The following is a 6,117-nucleotide window of genomic DNA, read 5'->3' as shown; positions in this document are numbered from 1 at the left end:
GTCGGGAGGGTTTTTGTGAAGTGCCTGGTGCAATAAAGAACATTAAGAGTGTATTTCATTTCCTTTTATCTGATTATTTGGCATTACACATCTGATATACTTCTCGGGGACATAATTTTTTAGACATTAGGCTGTATTGGCAAAAAATAAAATAAAAATTATGCTTTTAACTTTACACTTAACACTTAAAGGGTTAGTTCACCCAAAAATGAAAATTCTGTCATTAATTACTCACCCGCATGTCATTCCAAACCCGTAAGACTCTGTTCATCTTCCGAACACAAATGAAGATCATTTTGATGAAATCTGAGATCATTTAATCCCTCCATTTGCAGCTATGCAACTGAATTTTTGAATCTTCAAAAAGATTGTAAAACTATAACTATCCATATGAATTGAGACTCAATCACTTTATATGATGAACAGATTGAATTTAGGCTTTTATTCACATATAAACATTGATCAGCGACAATGAACCTCATACTGAATTCTATGCAAACATACAACTGTACTTCATAGCAAAATTAGTCAATGAGTATATTTTGTTAATGTTTTGCTTTTTAATAATGTTATTTCTTGATTTGATTATGTCCTTACCCATTTCCAATGCGAGTGCGGGCCAGCAGTGCGCTTTCACAGAGAGACTCCGCCCACACGCTGTTCTGAATGGCTGTGATTTTTGATTGACGTGTGGCGTCTCACAATCGCGTCGCGTCTAGTGTGGACAGACACACTTGCTGTCGCTGGAATTTTATCGCGTCGCGTGTAGTTAGGACACGGTGTAACACAAAAATTAACCTCATTGGTTCTTGCAGAAGCTCAAACATACTGCATATTAGTGCGTAACATGAGAATGAACCTCATTGGTTCTTGCAGAAGCTCAACCGTGATGCGTAACACGAGAATGAACCTCATTGGTTCTTGCTGAAGCTCAACCGTGATGCGTAACACAAGAATGAACCTCATTGGTTCTTGCTGAAGCTCAACCGTGATGCGTAACACAAGAATGAACCTCATTGGTTCTTGCTGAAGCTCAACCGTGATGCGTAACACGAGAATGAACCTCATTGGTTCTTGCAGAAGCTCAACCGTGATGCGTAACATGAGAATGAACCTCATTGGTTCTTGCAGAAGCTCAACCGTGATGCGTAACATGAGAATGAACCTCATTGGTTCTTGCTGAAGCTCAACCGTGATGCGTAACACGAGAATGAACCTCATTGGTTCTTGCACATCGAGCAAACATGCTTAAACTACGTTTACCACAACTGATGTTGATAAATGTTTATATGTGAATAAAAGCCTAAATTTAATCTGTTTAAAGCGCTCCTGTCTTTTTACTCTAGTTTTTTAAGGAAAATATATGGTTTTCCTACACGTCTCTTTGGAATTGTTCTTTGCCTATTTTGGTACGTCCAATTTGAACAGTAATAGTAGATGGTTTCACATCGGGTTTAAAAATAGTGTTGGAGGTTGCTTTAATCCTGAATCCTAATATGAGGAATAGTAATAGTGCTACTCATGGCTGCTGCTAAAATTTAAGAGGAATCAAGACAAAAAAAATGTCTAAGACATGTTTACAAAAGCCCCTTAAATGCCGTCGTTGTACTAATACCTAATCCTGGCTTAATCTAAGTGTCTGTGAAACCAGGCCATTATTTTCTGCAATTTTAACTAAACCACCATCAACAGAAGTGTTGTGTTTTTCTTTATATGATTGAAAGGCTGCTTTGCAGAGCACTCTCACAGTATTGCCATGTCCATATTATTAGAAGAAGCTTATTGTTTGGGCCTGGCTCATAAAGCCATCAACATTTTGGAGTTATTAAAATGGGAAAGTGTGGGTTGCAATATTTTGGTCTCATTATCAATATAAAAGCACTTGGATTTATTTAGGTTTATTTTAGGGGGTGTTTACAAGACCATTTTCAACTAAAAACTGAAAAATATGAAACCCGTTTTCAAACGTTTCCATTTTCAGGCCCCAAATACGCCATTGTCGTGTAACTGAACAGCCAAAACGCATAAAAGGTTATCCGTCTTTAGTTGAAAACGGTGTCGTGTAAACGCCGCTAAAGTGCACGTTTTTGAAAGCGATACCGTTATTCAATTCAATTCAATTCAAGTTTATTTGTATAGCGCTTTTCACAATACACATTGTTTCAAAGCAGCTTTACAGAAAATGCATTTCAAAAATATACACACAAAATACAGTTAGTTAATCATGAAATTTAGGGCATAACATATCGCCGGCGTTGGGTCGTCTCCTCACAGGCGTTCGAGTCGTCTCATCACAGGCGTTGGGGCATCTGAAGTCTCCATGAGAGGCTGGATACATAACTGGAGCTGACGAACTCTATTTGAGTTATCTCGGGACAGGCGTCCCGAGATAACAACAAAAAAGGCAGATGGGAAATAATTAGCGTAGCTGCTGTTCATAATATGAATGCATTTGATCTGATTTAACAGTAGTATAAAAGGTATGAGATGCATCATGTGAATGCTTGGCTAAAGAGATGCGTCTTTAATCTAGTTTTAAACTGGGAGAGCGAGTCTGAGCCTCGGACAATATCAGGAAGGCTATTCCAGAGTTTAGGAGCTAGATGTGAAAACGCCCTCCCTCCTTTAGTGGACTTAGTTATCCTAGGTACGACCAGAAGCCTCGAATTTAGCGATCTTAAAGAGCGCGATGGAATATATGGCGATAGAAGATCTCTTAAATACACAGGAGCTAAACCATTTAGGGCTTTATAGGTCAGTAACAATACTTTGTAATTGATACGGAACTTAATAGGTAACCAGTGTAGAGATGATAAAATTGGTGTTATATGATCATATTTTCTTGACCTAGTAAGAACTCTAGCAGCTGCATTTTGGACTAACTGTAGCTTGTTTACGGAGGATGCAGGACAACCAGCTAATAAAGCATTACAGTAATCTAGTCTCGAGGTCATGAATGCATGAACTAACTTTTCTGCATCAGAAACTGATAGCATATTACGTAGCTTAGCAATGTTTCTAAGGTGGAAAAAGGCTGTTCTTGTGACATTTGAAATATGATTTTCAAAAGACAAGTTGCGGTCTAGTATAACACCCAGGTCTTTTACTGTAGAGGATAAAGTAACAGGACGTCCATCTAGATTAAGGTTGTATTGTAAGAGGTTTTGTGGGCAGTTTTTTGGACCAATCAGTAATACCTCCGTTTTATCTGAATTTAATAGAAGAAAATTACACGTCATCCAATATTTTATATCTTTAACACACTCTGTCATTTTAGATAATTTAGTGTTATCATCTGGTCTAGATGAAATATATAATTGAGTGTCATCGGCATAACAGTGGAAACTTATTCCATGTTTTCTTATAATATTACCAAGTGGCAGCATATAAATTGAGAATAGCAGGGGGCCTAATACAGATCCCTGCGGCACTCCATAATTTACTGACGTTATCTTTGATTTTTCCCCATTTAAATGGACAAAATGGTAACGGTCTGATAGGTACGATCTAAACCAGCTTAATGCCTGTCCCTGAACACCAGTGTAATTTTGAAGTCGATCTAAGAGTATTTTATGATCTATAGTGTCAAACGCAGCACTAAGATCGAGTAAAACTAGTATTGAGATACAGCCTTGGTCAGAAGCTAAAAGTAAATCATTTGTAATTTTAACCAGCGCAGTTTCTGTGCTATGATGTGGCCTGAATCCAGACTGAAACTTTTCATAGATATCGTTTTCTTGCAAGAAAGAGCACAATTGAGCGGACACAACTTTTTCTAGTATTTTAGACATAAATGGAAGATTTGAAATGGGTCTGTAATTTGCTAGGTTATTTGGATCTAATTGTGGTTTTTTAATAAGAGGTTTTATAACTGCCAGCTTGAATGTTTTTGGAACATGTCCTAAAGATAGAGACGAGTTAATAATATTGAGAAGAGGCTCTTCCACTACAGGTAACACTTCTTTCAGTAGTTTAGTGGGTATTGGATCTAATAAACATGTTGTTGGTTTAGACGCAGTGATAAGTTTATTTAGCTCTTCCTGTCCTATAGTTGTAAAGCTCTGTAGTTGTTCTTGAGGGGCAATAATTGAGGCTGAATCATAAGACGCTGTCAAAGATTGTACATTTACAATTGTGTTTCTGATGCTTTCTATTTTCTCAGTGAAGAAATTCATGAAATCATTACTATTAAAATGTAACGGAATATTTTGTTCAGGTGATGTCTGTTTATTTGTTAATCTAGCCACAGTGTTAAATAAAAACCTTGGATTGTTTTTGTTATTTTCTATTAGTTTGCGGAGATGCTCAGCCCTGGCTGCTTTTAGAGCCTTTTTATAACGTGACATACTGTCTTTCCACGCGATTCTAAAGACCTCTAAATTAGTTTGTTTCCATTTGCGCTCTAAGTTACGAGTTTCTCTCTTGATAACATGCGTAGCACTGTTGTACCATGGTGCTTTAGTTTTCTCTCTAACCTTTTTTAATCTAATTGGTGCAACAGCTTCTAATGTACTAGAGAAAATGATGCTCATACTGCTAGTCATTTCCTCTAGCTCATCTGTTAGTTTGGGTTCACTGAGGAGCGGAGATAGATCAGGTAAGCTATTCAAGAATCTATCTATAGTAGTTGGAAGGATTGTTCTGCCTGGTCGATAACGTGGCGCAACATGACACATTTCAGCCGTACGTAGTATGCAAGTTACCATGTAATGATCAGTGACATCATCACTTTGCGGTATAATATCTATATCGGTTGGATCGGTTCCATATGATATAATTAAATCTAGAGTATGATTAAGACGATGAGTGGGACCACTAACGTTTTGCTTGACCCCAAAGGAGTTTAATAAATCTGTAAACGCAGCTCCTAACGCATCATTTGTGTTATCAACGTGTATGTTGAAATCTCCAACAATTATTGCCTTATCGACATTGACTAATAGATCTGAGAGAAAATCTGCAAACTCTTTTAGGAAATCAGCGTAAGGCCCTGGCGGTCTATATACGGTAGCCAAGGCTAGAGATAATAAGGATTTCTTTCTTACATCTAGGAGCGTAACATTTAGAACAAGTACTTCAAACGAATTAAACCTGTGGCCTGTTTTCTGAGTAACATTAAGAATATCTCTATAGATTGTTGCAACACCGCCGCCACGACCAATCAGACGGGGCTCATGCTTATAACAGTATCCTGGTGGAGTGGACTCATTAAGACCGAAATAATCATTTGGTTTAAGCCAGGTTTCAGTAAGGCAGAGTACATCGAAGCTATTATCAGTGACCATTTCATTTACAATAACCGCCTTAGGTGTAAGCGATCTAATGTTTAGAAGACCTAGCTTTAGAAATTGTTTTTGTTCACTAATATTGAGATTTTCTGGTTTAATCACAATTAGATTTTTCTTAGATCCTACAGTAGATTTATTGTTTGGCCTCACTAAACGAGGAATAGACACAGTTTCTATATAGTGTTCTACACTGGTACTTATATCAATTAATTTGGGACAGCAAAGAATGTGATTTGGACTTTGACTTACTAGTCATATGGTGTTATAGTCTCTGTGTTAACTACAAAAATGCTAATATGTGAAAAGGGTTACGCCATGCGCTTGGATAGTACGTGTTCAGTCTTTAGGCGTGTAGTGTTTCTTTACAAAGAGACATCGCCAACTACTGGCCTGGCAGCAGCATACAGCGTTTTTAGTTATTTTCACTGATCTGTGAACGGGGGTTGTGTTGACAACTTTTGTCGCCTGTACGCAAAATTTAGTTTTTAGTACATCACCGTAAACAGACACTAAGTAAAGGCTCATATCTCTTTTCCTGTGGTTTTCTTGTGCATACAAGATTAACTCTGATGCGGGTTGAAATACGTCATTTATAACTAGTTCAGTTTGGTTCTGTTCACACTACATATCATTTTTGTTTAATTTGGTTGTAGAATCCAGTTGTCACTCCCGTAAATGACTCAACTCTTGTGTGTATAGAATGGGATTAAGCACTAAAAGGTGAATTGACAACATTTTTTAGCTGTAGTGTGTACGTGTATTAGTTATATAGTAACTAATCTATAATCTCTCAAGTGAAACTGAATGCTAATGTTCATCGTTAATTATT

Source organism: Phoxinus phoxinus (assembly GCF_949152265.1).
Source record: "Phoxinus phoxinus genome assembly, chromosome: 15".
NCBI lineage: Eukaryota > Metazoa > Chordata > Actinopteri > Cypriniformes > Leuciscidae > Phoxinus > Phoxinus phoxinus.
The sequence above is the reverse complement of the archived record's forward strand: the minus strand, read 5'-3'. Positions refer to the sequence as shown.